This window comes from Chrysemys picta, chromosome 1 (assembly GCF_011386835.1).
Source record: "Chrysemys picta bellii isolate R12L10 chromosome 1, ASM1138683v2, whole genome shotgun sequence".
Taxonomy (NCBI): domain Eukaryota; kingdom Metazoa; phylum Chordata; order Testudines; family Emydidae; genus Chrysemys; species Chrysemys picta.
Window position 1 is genome coordinate 70,604,199 of NC_088791.1, and position 13,464 is coordinate 70,617,662.

At 45.8% G+C, this 13,464-nt stretch overlaps 1 protein-coding gene across 13 annotated transcripts in view; it reads right to left on the minus strand.

The window, feature by feature from the left end:
- The window catches only part of NAP1L1 (nucleosome assembly protein 1 like 1), a 51,334-nt gene extending 41,120 nt beyond the window's left edge, over positions 1-10,214 (minus strand). For 2 of the 13 annotated variants that reach the window (XM_042860106.2, XM_065559176.1), the window contains exon 1: positions 10,030-10,195. The gene's annotated coding sequence lies outside the window, so the exon portion shown is untranslated. Of the gene's footprint in view, positions 1-3,368; positions 3,540-9,670; positions 9,881-10,005 lie in introns of those variants that run through there. The other 11 variants (XM_042860105.2, XM_042860107.2, XM_065559201.1 and 8 more) reach the window with 9 other exon arrangements.
- Positions 10,215-13,464: the final 3,250 nt, after the last annotated feature.

The following is a 13,464-nucleotide window of genomic DNA, read 5'->3' on the forward strand; positions in this document are numbered from 1 at the left end:
TATTTCAACATCTGTCCCACAACTTCCCAACAACTTGCATCTAATGAATGTGACCACTGAAATACGTTCATTTTGAAATTAAAGCCAATTTAGAGGTTAGAAATGTATATTGTGGGAAGTGGATATCAAGAAAAGGATTTGAAGCATTACCTTGCACATCATCTTGTCACATGTTCTACAAATCTAGTTCAATAGCTCTTATTCATGAATGCCAAACATATAAGATATCCTAAACAATACAATGTAATTGAAGAGCAATTTCTCTCTCCACTTGTTCTACCTCCTCTCCCAAATATGTAACTGACCTTCAGAGTAGAGAAGTGAATGTGACATTCAGCTAGTGGTTACATTTCCCATGAGATATTATATTGTTAACAAAGGCTACAGAGGTTTTTGAAAAATTCCATTGATTCAGGCACATTAAGGTAGAGAGAGAGTGGCAGATAATGTTTAACTTGTATGACAAATAAGGCCGATTGGCAGGGTTAGTTTAAATTTGCTGCAATCAAACCAAGAACAAAGGGCTATTAAAAGAAATTTAAGGGCAGGAAGTTTGGAATAGGTAGTTATACTTCATACAACATAAGGCTCACTTACAGCAGCACGTATAGCAGACACTGTATGCTCAGCTAGCATGGGTACAAACAGTGGGGTAGATCGTGAGTAGAGTAGAGTGCCTATGTCTGAACCCCCAGGGTATATACTCTCTACATGCCCAATCAGTGCCTCCCAAATCTACACTGTTTTTAGCAGTGCCGTGTCCCATTGCTAAAGTCTCTCCCCGCTGCAGTGAAAGGCTCCAGCAGTAGGGAGACAGCAGAGTGAAAGGCTGCAAGAACTTCTCCACTGCATTCCCACTACTGGAGCCACATACTGCAGCGTGACAAACATGGATGCAGCCTACCTTCACTGCAGCTATACGTGTAACCCCTCTACTCTACATCTTGCCATAAATGTAGAAATAGCCATATAGTCAAACCTGTGGAATCCACTTCCACATGAGATCACCAAGACACCATAGATTCTTGTAGTTACAAGATGGCATGAGATTATGAAATACTCATCTAAAAACCTCACGAGGGAGTGAATAATCTGATGATGATCAGGAAACACCACCACACCCCTTATATAGCACTACTCAATTGGCAGCTGAATTATTGGGTGAAATGTTGCGTTCAACAGAAGCAACAAGCACTTGCAACAAGTACTGGCATCAAGATACCAGAATACCAAAAAGAAAGAAAAATAAGTAGCCGTCGTCTGATACGGTACATTAAAATAGTACTAATGAGGAACTGAAACTCAGACCCGTTTCCCCTTCATGTTGACATTTTCCTCTTAAATAATTAGCACAAGATATTCAAAGGTGCTCATGTACCCACAGTTTCCACTGAAATCCATGGGAGTTGCAGATGTTCATACCTCTGAAAAATCAAACCATGTTTCCAACAAATCCAGTTTAGTGATTCAAGGCTGAAACCACCACAACTGTCTATTCCTCATTTTAACCTTTTCACTAGTGCCCGACAGATTCTGTCCAGTACCAATTTTATGGGACTGCAGACTAAGGCCTTGCCTACACTGCCACTTTACAGCACTACAACTTTCTCTTTCAGGGGTATGAAAAAACACACCCCTCTGAGCACTGCAAGTTTCAATGCTGTAAAGTGGCAGTATAGACAGTGCATGAGTGCTGGGAGCCACAGTTCTGTAGCAAAAGGAGGACTTCATGGCTGAGGAATAACATAATACAAGTAACTTACATGGTTTTAAGTTGGTCTAATGTTTTGTTGTATTGATTGTGTCTATGCTAAGGAATTTTACCAAAAATATTCCCCTATAAAATTGGTGTGGGCCTTACTTTAGACATGAAGGCTATTGTGGCCTCTGACATTTTTACTACCCTATTTGCCACCACTGTCTTGCCCATACTCAGGGCTCCCATTAGTGGTACAAACACAGAAAGGAACTTTTTGTAAAATTTCATTGTGTAGACAGGGCTGAGATAATGAAGTTTATCAGTTTTCTAATGGAGATTCCCACCTTTTGCACCTTCTCTGTGTGGTACAGCTGAAGTGTTTCAAAGTCTTTTGTAAGTGGCTCCTATTCCAGTGAGGCAATACTCAAGCTACTGTCATCTGCCATAATGTACTTGGAGATTCTCTGCCAGAAATCAAGTGTCTACTAGTATTTGTGATCATAAAATGGGTGTTATGAAAGAAAGCACCTGATTAAATGACAGTTGATACTCTGGGTGTTAAGTTATATGTAGTAATGTTGCCTGTAGTTATGTTACATTTCCCGCTATAGGATCCTGTTTTCAGTTGCTTATAACTTTGGCTCAAATTTTGTATGCTAAGTGTCTACTTCAGGAAGAGAGTATCTTGAAAAGTGAGTTAAAATGGTTCAACCATTTCCCAAAGCAAGGTAGGGAAAAATATTGTTTTCTCATGTTAAAAAGATTAGCAGTTTTGTTCAGAAGCTGTTCCACCGCCATACTTTGGAGCAAGGCTTGAAATTTGGCAAGGGGGTTGCTGTGGTATCAGGGTTGTCCCTTTTTCTATTCCCATTGAAAAACCACCCAAATTTGGTCAAGTGATAAGCCTCTGAAAAAAAATCTCATTTCGTACATGCTCATTAGACTTGTTAAAGTTTGGCAGCTAAATTCTCTGAATAAGCACTGAACATGCTCTATTCTCTTGCATCTACATGCACAAGTGCCATCCACACGGAGTGATTGAGCATTCTTTAACCTGGACTGCAGAAGTGGAGCACAAATTCCCTACAATTGCTCCTTCAAGTTTTCAGGAGCTGCAGGAATTAAGTAGTGACAGTCTCTTCCCCTCAGTGGTCCCCCTGCTGGCTCTCAGGCAATTTGGTAGACAGGGGAAGCTGCCTGACTTGAATGTAGGTGAGAACAAGGGGTGTGGGGTGAGTAAGGGGAAGGGAAATCAGGGGAAGGGAAAGGAGGCATATGCTGGTGGTTGAGGACAAGAGCAGAAGAGGCTGGGTAGATGGGCAGAAAGGTCTAACCATTAGATCATTCCATTACAGAACCTGGAAAGAACCAGTTACTCCACTGTCCTTTGCTGTCTAGCAAATAGCTGTGAAACCCACTGGCAAAGTGCCTCCATCCCTCTCTAGTGGCAAGTTCACAGAAAAGTTAACAGGTTTCTGTTGCGACCAGTTACTCCATTAGCTTAAGTGGTAGAAGACTTTGCTGGGGATCTATAGATCACAAGTCCTGTGGATGATGGGAGGTCAGTATGGTTCTGCATGATGACTTTTTAAACTTGTAAGCATTTAATAATCTTAATATAGCAAACTACATTAAAGCATACAGGCTAGAAAATGCCAGAATTAGTTACCTACGACACTTTAATTTGGCCCCTTGGGTGTACGCAGTATCACAGTCTTAATTACATCATGATTACACACACTTTTTTCCATGACACTTGCTGTCTTCAGTAAGTAGGCTGGACTATGTTCTTGTAATGAATCAGGGTTGTCATAGTGAATGAGGCGGTTGCCTGTAGGACCTGTATTTTAGGGGTTGCATAAGTTGAAAAGTGTCTGAGTGAATGAGGTGGTGAACTGTAAGAAGAGCAAACATTTTCACATGTCACCCCCTCCCCTGGGTACCCAGCTTTAGTCACTTGGGGGCTGATTTGCAGAAGCACTGAGCACTCACAGCTGCAGTCAAAGGTCAGTGGGAGCTTTGCTCCAAATACAGAGTACTATACAGTTCTAGGTACTCAAAAAAAAAAAAAAAAAAAAAAAATCAGACCTAGGGCATCTCAAACTGGACACCCCAAACTAGTTGAGACTTCTGACAGTCTTGGCTTTTATATCTATCAGTTCCCCACATGTAGAATTGGGATAATGCCACTTCACATCAAGGGCTTCTATGAAGATAGAAGCATTAATGTTTGTAAAGAACCAAGATACTAGGATGAGTATCAGACCATGAGCCAATTAATAATTTTTTATTTAATGCAAGTTTTTGGCTGGTGTACAGTAAAAGGATGGGGACACATTGAATGATGACGGTAAAAAAATATTCATGGGTAGCTACCCATTCATTGAGCACTGTTCAGCATGTGCACTGAATGAGGTTTAAAAGTTCTATGGAAAAGCAATACAGCATTGTGTAGTTAAAGACTATCAAATAAACATGCCCAAGGGAGCTACATGGGCACCCCTAACTCTGGCATTTCCCTTACTTTTGAGTGTTTGACTTTGCAACCTTAATATTCTCAATGTGCTTTTTTGGATGTAATATGATCAAACTAGCATTCTCAAATCAGGATATCTATGGAAAAGGAAGAAATAGTAATAAACTTTAAAATATAAAACCTCAAAACACTAGGTAGCTAATGGGTTTTAGCAACTACGATTATGAATGAGGCTACAGATGATTCAAAAATCCCATTATAGCTGACTCCTCAGATTTTTTGTTCACATCCCCAAGCACCAGTGCTTAAGGATTTAGTTTGTGAATTAGGGCTCTTTATTGCCATTTGTTAAATCAGTGAGCGGGAAGTGTTATTTGCGGCGTAAAAACTGAAACTGACAGAGGCAACATAAGGTGGGAGAGGAAAAATGTGTGAATCTTTCCCAAGTCTTCAATAATATTCCACACTTAGTTTGTTATACTAGAACCGTTTTTCATAGTGGAAGGATATGTGCCATAATCACCTCAGAATCTCTTAAAACTTTAAGAGAATGAGCCATACTCTGTAATAAAGCTGGAATGTGGCCATCATTAGTAGATTAGCGGTGTGCTTTTTACTCTGCCATAGGCCTCCTCACTTGACATTTACAATTAATATGTGCACGCTTTTGTTGTGGCTTATTGCTATAGTGACTTTTCCAGGCCACAGTAACTGAAACTTACAAAAGTTCAAGACTGCTGTTGGCTGCCCTCTCTGATTCCATAAACAGTGAATTGGTGGCTGAAAACAGGAGAGGTTTCTTTTTAAAATCAGGTTTACAGTTTATTGTTGAAAGACTGGTTTCCCTGGGAACAGGAATGAACTGCAGCCAGCAGTAGAGGAGTTAGCTACTAGGCTTCAGGCTTGGAGCTGCTGAGTTTTCTGCCTTGTCAGACATTAGGTTTCAAAAGACTGCTTCAAAGTACTTAATTTTGAAGCACTTTTCAACATTTTAAGAGACTTTTAAAAAGCTTTATTCAGGTACAGCTGTTAAAAATATGCTTAATATAAGTTAGTGGAAGAAAAGCCACCTTCATGTTGCACAATGCTCCAAAGCTGTAGTGGGCAACCGGCGGCCCATTACAGTAATACACTGGCAGGTCGAGAGACAGGTTGTTCACATCGACCATCCGCGGCACGGCCCTAAGCCGCTCCCAGTGGCCGTGGTTTGCCATTCCCAGCCAATGGGAGCTGCGGGAAATGGCGGCCAGCCCGTGCTGCTTCCCGAAGCTCCCATTGGCCAGGAACAGCGAACTGCTACCACGCCTGCATACAGTCAATGTAAACAGTCTCATGACCCGCCAGCAGATTACCCTGACGGGCCACATGCAGGCCCGTGGGCCACAGGTTGCCCACCCCTGCTCCAAATGCTTGCAGATAGGAGATATCGGTGTAATTATCAACCTTGTCGCGTTTGAGTGCAAGTGATCTCAGCCAGCTGACATTATCCTTTCCTTCAGGTGATTCTCAGTTCTAGTTTTAGACACTAGATTATACTTCTCTATCAACACAGAATGAAAGCTTGCTCGGTATAGCAAGTATTGCTAGTGTGTTCTAGGCCCCTACATTCTAATTACCCCACTTTTAGAACCAGTTCAGAGAGTCTGAATAATAATAGAATAAAGGGGTAGAATTAATTGTCGGGCATGGTTTTAAACTAATTCTGAAGTATGTTTCCTTACTCACTTGACCAGAGTCTGGGATCCTATTCTATCTTCCCAGCAAGAGTAAATTACAAGCACACAGGGCAGGTCTACACTTAAAATGCTGCATCAGCACAGCTGCAGTGTGTAAGTGAAGACGTTCCTGTGCTGACGCGAGAGCTTCTACCATCAGCGTAGTTAATCCACCTTTGCAGTAAGTGGTAGCTATGTCTGTTGGAGAAGGTCACCTGCCAACATTGGCCGTGTAGACAACACTAGGTTGGTATAACTACGTCGCTCAGCGGTGTGGATTTCTCACACCCATGAGTGACGTAGTTACACTGATGTAAGTCTGTCAGGTAGACCTGGCCTCACAGTGCTACTAACTAGCAGAGGGGTTGCTGAGTGCTTGTTGAATTGTTTACTATCGGATGGAAACATGCAAGAGAAGCTTTTTTTCCCCAAGTGGGGAGGGGGGGGGGGGGAAATCAACCCTTTTGTTAGAACCAGCCCAGGAGTTGCTCAGAAGACTTTTGTACAAGCCCATGTAGATATTTGTCCTTTATTAACCTGAGCAGTTCTTGTTTATCCTTGATAGTAGGAGCTGAAATTGAGGCTCCATGAGTTCTTAAATGGTAGTTTGCTTGTAGAGGATTTGAGAGCTGAAGTCTAAGGAAAGTTACTGCTGTCTTAGGGTATGTCTTCACTAGTGTAGTCACAGCGCCAGCAATGGGAGAGAGCTCCCAAGTTCCCACTTTTAATGTGATACCTGCTAGGTGAACGGGCAACACAATGGCAGGTGAAATTCAATGCTTTGAACTATTCACACACTTGAACAAGCTCTAAATAGTGCTAACCAGGAAAAAAAAACCTTCACAGAAAAATTCACATCTGAAAGATATTTTTGGGGGTGGGGGAGAAGGGGAAAGTGTCCCCTGAACTGGGACAAACCACCAAAAACATGAAAAAGTTCACAGGAAGGATTTAAGGGGGGGGGAGAGAATGGTTTGAGAGAACCAAAACAGAATTTTTTGGCTTCCTGGTGCCCCCCAAGAAGGCTTGGGTCAATTCTAATAAATGATGCTGCTGGGAAGTTTCTAGTCTATCATACAATTCAAGAATATTCCTGCAAATTTAAGGTCCAGCCTGCTACAGAGTACATGAGGCCTGAGCTTTATAATTACATGCCCCCTTTGCACTTAATTTTATTGCATCTACAAAATTTGTTAAATGCATACAAGAAATCTTCAACAGGCTGCCCACATTGTGTTTTTAAACCCAATTAAGTCAGTCAGGAGCTAAAATGTAGACGTCTACAAGCACCTTTTGTAAAATCTTCCATACATGTGTTGATTGGACTAAATGTAAATAACATTTGTATATAAAAGCTAAAACCTAGATGTGGTTTAGGTGGAAATGAGTGTTCGTTCATTAACTTTATGCTTCTGCAGGCCAAGGTCAGTTAGTGGCATTGACAATTTATTTTTAACTAACTTTAATTATACACCACTTTTGAAAGCAAAGAATCCCAAAGCAACTTACAAACAAACTCATCTACAAAATGCACTATCAACCACCACTTTTGGAGTGAAACAGCTGTTGTAAGATACTGCAGAGCAAACCTACAGTTTAGGACAGACAGAAAGTAGTTAGAACGCAGTTACCCAAACTAGAAAGTGACCAGACAACAAGTTCAATAGCCTACTCTTGAAAGCCAAGGGCTCTAACCACAAGCAATTAGGAACCAGCTTTCACATTTCATCTGGTGACAGGCTAAAGTTCTGGTTCAGTATTAATTTAGAGGTGAGTATGCCACCCATTTTGTGGATTAATCAGATTTTGTACTTGCCCACAGAATAATGGATGAACATATTTAAAACAACAAATGTCACCACTTTCTGCAGCATCCAGCTGTTCCTTAAGTTCCCCATATAAGTAATGACCAGGCTTATATCAGTTTAGTTTGAGATAGAACATGTGCACAGCCCAAAGTCATATGATCACAGACCACAAAATCAGTTGGTGCTCAAACATGGTACCAGCATAGACAAACAGCTTAACGTTTCTAAAACAGCCGCCGCTGGACCGTAATTGACATTCCCTGAGTGATGAACCGTAGATGGAAGCTGTGTCTTGCATCCCTTAGGATAATGCAAACTAATCAGACACTCAACCGTTCCAAAAATTGTTTTTATTGCTTTGACAGCTACTTAGTTTCTGACATTTCTCAAATAATGAATAAGTTTATTTCATGTGGTTACTTTGTATTTGGGAAGTTCAGATAATGGACAACCTTCTACCAATGTCATTGACTTGCAGAAATTCAATTTAGTATAATATGGTGACATTCTCAGGAATGCAGTCTCTGCCTAAAATAACCAAGTCTCATATCAAGAAAGAAGTGCTGCGGGGAAGCTTTGCAACATACCTGTACAATGCCTAATGCCTAATTCTGCTCTATGTCATCAGTTCACATAAGTGAACATCTTTACAAGTTTGTGTAAATGACACAAATTTAAAAAATGATTGTTTTAATCTAAGAGACTGAAAACAAATAAGTCTGTTATTTCAATTCAGCAGAATTCTGATAAGAGCTTGAAAAGTTTACCATCCCAACCTGCTAAGAGTGCTCCCATACACTTTCCAGAGCCTCTAAACTGCTCTCAATGGAAGAGTCTTCACTTCTCTCTCCCTCCAGAGCCTTATGCCGGATGTGAGGAGAAGCAGAATTCACTGGCACCCTTCTGCCACTACTCCAGTCTCCTAGTCTTTTGATTCCTCTTCCCCTGGGAGTATCTCAGTGTTTACCTCTGCTGTTGCTGGTCTTAACTTTTCCCAAGGAACTACACCATGCTGTACATGAGTCTTCCACCAAGGTCCAAACAGCAGCAAGGAATCTAACAAATCTTATGAACTGCACTCTGCTACTGCTGCAGAGGCACTGAATGTCTGGCTACGGACTAAGGAAAACATCAGCATATTGATTACCCTTTGTTCACTTTTGGAGAGTTATTTTACCAACCAAATAGAGACAGCATTTTTTTTATTAAGCTGAATTTACGTAGAATTTCGTGTTGTAAGTGTCTTCCCTGGCTTCTTGGGGTTAGTGGATTTTTTCAAGTCTAAATTCTGATATTACTAGTAATATTATGCAACTGATAACAGTATAAAAACAACCCCTCAGCACTGCTTGAAACTTGCTCCAGGTGGTGGTGATGGTTACTAATATGTCAAGTTTTCTTTTTGACAAGCAAAGCTACCACTCATCATCACTTACAGTCACCAATGGTACTTTAAACGCGACCTTTACATAGAGTTGTGAGTAAGCGCCAAGAACGAAGCCCAGAGGGGACTAGCATGCTGCGCTCAACTCACTAGATACCATGCATCGGGGGAAGCTAGGAACTGAGCGGAGACAGCTCATCGACAAGGCGGGGAGCACAAGCGATCCATCGCCAGGCTCTGAATCTCTGGGCCCCCCGTCAGTAACAAGTTGCGCAGCACACTGCTGTCTCCCCGGAGAGCGTGGAAGCTAAAGAGCCAGAGGTAGTACAAGGCACCCTTCTCTACCCTCCCCAGACACATCTCCTGCCCCACGCCCTACGCACGACAACAACCTCCCCGCCACAGCCACATACCCCCCACACAGCCCCCCTCTCGTCCAATCCGTCTCAGTACAGTCTCCCCTATTCACCCCCAACACGCACCCCGCCTCCCCCCCACCCCCCACACACACCAGCATCGGGCGGGGCAGCGCCCCGAGGAAGGTCGGGGGCAGCCCCGTCCCCACGTGCTACTACCAGGCAGACCGACCTCTCTCTGCCTCGCCGCCAGGCCCAGGGCAGCGCGGCCTAGTGCGACCCCAGCGGCCATGGCGGCCCCGGGGGGAGGAACTGACCAGCGCTGCTCCCCTGGGAGGAGCTGAAAGGCCCCACAGGAGGGGAGGGGCCCCGCGCCGCGCAGACACCGGGACAACCGACTCCGTCCGGCCAGGCCCAGTCCCAGCCGCATCCGGTCCCGGCCCACCCTTGCCTGGCGACCCCGGAACAGGGGCCCAGCCCGGCCAGGCCGAGGGGCGCCTCCCCCGAGAGTTGAGCGGACCCCCACCCGCCCAGAGCCGGGCCCCCTCATTCCGCAACGGCCCCCGCCAGCCGCTCCCCCTTCCTCAGTACCTGCGCCGAACCGGGGCTCGCAGTGACTCAGGAGCGAGGAGGAGGTGCCGCGCGACTGGCGGTAAAAAGACCCAAGCTCCCGCCGCTCGCGCTCATATAGAAATAACGTCACCACGTAACCCCCTCCTCCCCGCGCGCCCCTGTCCCCAGGCAACGCGCGCGCGCCGGGGTGAGCGCCTGGGCGGGAGCTGTCCGGCATCAGCCCCGCCCCCGATGGGTCGGACAACAGGGCGCGCGGGGTGGTCTGGCTCGCGGGCAGGGCAGACCCAGGGGCCGCCAGGCAGAAACGTGACCAACAGCTCGCCCCGGGCCGGAGCGTGACACACACGGCCCCAGGCGGCCCCACGTGTGATCATGACATACAGCATGAACATACAGCCTTCAGCCAGCCCCACCTGAGATTTCACACACACAGCCCCAGGCCCCACGTGCGATCCCACGCACAGAACATGAATACACGCAGCCAGTCCCAGGCCCCATCTGAGATCTTCTATATATACACACACACACTGCCAATACAGTCCCAAGCCCCACGTGTGATCTCTCTCACACATACCGTGAACACGCACAGCCATCAGCCCCCAAGTATGATCTCACACACCTAGCATGAACACATACAGCACCCCACTGTTGCCGGCACAGAGTGCCCGAGGAAAGCAACAGCGGAGTTCATTGCCCAGTGTGCTTCGCGCCAATGAACACACCAGGGTGGAGAAGCAATCAAAGTTTATTTGAGATCTCAAAGCGGTGCAAGGAGACTGGCACGTCTTAGATCAAGCACACCATCATAAGCTGCTTTTCTCTTTTCATACATTTTGCAGTTAAGCTTTTTTCTTCTTCTCCCCCCTTCCCCCCCAATAGTTTACATTAAGCAAGTAGCAAGCAATTACATTTAAGCAGTTAAATCATCTTGGCGGCTATAAGTCCAGCTTGTTAGTAACTTCTTTTTGAATTATTATCTTGTCCCTTTTCTTTGATTTGTTATTTTGCCTTTCAGCCAGGAGTATGCAGGCCTCATTATTACCGCTTGGCACCGGTATGAGCGGTGCTGCACCTGATAACTGACTGCTACACATTTCAATTTTTGCATCTGGCTTTTGAGGTCGATTAGAGTTTAAACATGGAAGGACTTTGGTTCATTTAGGCCTAGTGCAGGAAGGTTTCATCAACACTCGTGGTCTTCCACCCTCCCGAGTTACCTAGGGTTATGCCTAATGACACCAACACCACCAAACCCCAAGTATGATCATACATGTATGCACACCTCCTACTGCGGAAGCCTGAGAATAATACACAAACATCCCCTGCAGGCTGAAGCATGACACCTGCACTCCCCAGGCCAAAACACAACATACACATACCCCATGGGCTGAAGGGTGACACACACAAACACATCCAACCCCCTCCCCCAAGGCCAAAATGTAACATTTGACCCTGAGCTCTCAGGCAGGGACTCATCTCTTCTCCTGGCCAGCCACACCAGGTCCACTTCACCAGTCTACTAGGCCTGACAGACCCACACCAAATTAGGCTAGTTGTTATTATGGTTGTTTAAATGAGTCTCAGTGCCAGGATATTCGATGAAAATCTTTCAATAAATTGTATTGCTCTTCCTGCATGCACTGTGTAATAGGCAGTTCATTTAAGCCACCATAGCAGCACCCTGTACCAAAACAGATCAAACTCACCTGCATCAAAGTATGGAAACCAATTTCACATGGGCTACACGCGCAGGAAAACAACTCAGTGACACTATTTCTTTTATTATTTATCTTACTTACTATTTATGTGATTCTATAATTTTGCAAGGCACTTTACAGAAATAAAAACTGTCCATGCCATAAAGATTTTGCAATCCAGATGAGGTTATTTAACAGTGAAAATGACAATAACAGAGAATGACAGAGGAAGGAACGGGAGGGATCGGTGTACCAACTGAGATGTATGTATTATATGCATATAATACAGATTGCATATGAATTTTGAAAAAACGTATGAAACATGAGAATCAGGCCAGGTCTACACTTTAAAATTTAGGTCAACATAGCTACGTGTAAAAAAGTTCACAGCCCTGATTGACAGCAATGGAAAAATCCCTTCCTACTCTATGTCACTACAGTGACATAGCTGCTGTGCTGCCACTGTGTCGCCATAGTATAGCCATACTTTTAATAGAAACAAGTAATTTAATCAATATTTATTCTGAAATATCAGTTATATTTTATTGTAAACATGTTAATTTTATTCAAGCAGCTAAAATGGCACCGCAGCTATGTAAACTGCACACATACTGGCTTATGTCACCTTGCTCTGGTGATTTTCTAACATTCAAACAGCCAATTCATTTCTTCTTCATGAAACTTTCCATCCCACAGCTGGCTCCAAGCATCTGTAAAGCTTGCAGTAGTAGATGATCTACAAGTCACAGGATCTCCTCAGTGGCCGCGGAGAAATCCTTGTTCACATTAATTAGGTAGCACTACAGCAACCCTGCTACCAACTAAATATTTGGAATGCAATCCTCAAGCACACTTAAGGTTGCCAATTTTGGTTGGATGTATTCCTGGAAGTTTCATCACACGAAATAATCTTTAATTAAAGATTAATCTTTAATTCCTGGAGACTCCAGGACAATCCTGGATGATTGGCAACCCTAAATGCACTGGAGCAGCCCTGGACACACCTGGGAAGCAAAGGTGGCTCTTGCATGTCACCTTTCTGCTCTCACTCCAAATCTATGGTCAGCCAGGGGCAGGTCTGACCCTTAGAATGATTTAGAGCAGCCTTGCAGCTGAGAGGTGACGCACCTCTGAACAGGGCCGGCTCCAGGCACCAGCCCACCAAGCTTGTGCTTGGGGCGGCACCTGGAGGGGGGCGGCGCGGCGCTCCGGCCCCCGGGGAGAGCGGGGCCACGGCCGGGCTCGCCGCCCTCCCGCCGGTGCTCTGGCCACCCTCCCCCTCCGGCGCCCTCCCCCCGGCCGCCGGGGGGAGAGCGGAGCCCCGGCTGGGGCTCGCCGCCCTCTTGCCGCCCTGCCCCCTGCGCTCTGGCCGCCGGGGGGAGAGCGGAGCCCCGGCCGGGGCTCGCCGCCCTCTCGCTGCCCTGCCCCCTGCGCTCTGGCCGCTGGGGGGAGAGCGGAGCCCCGGCCAGGGCTCGCCGCCCTGCCCCCTGCGCTCTGGCTGCCGGGGGGGAGAGCAGGGCCCCCGCCGGGGCTCACCGCCCTCCTCCCAGGGCTCCGGCCGCCCTCCCCCCCGGCTGCCGGGGGGAGAGCGGAGCCCCCGCCAGGGCTCGCCGCCCTCCCCCCGGGGCTCCGGCGGCGCGGGGGGGCGGCCAGCGGCTTTTTTGCCTGGGGCGGCAAAAAAGCCAGAGCCGGTCCTGCCTCTGAACCAGCTATTACTAAAGAGGCTAAGTGGTGAGTCGCACTGTGGACCAACGGT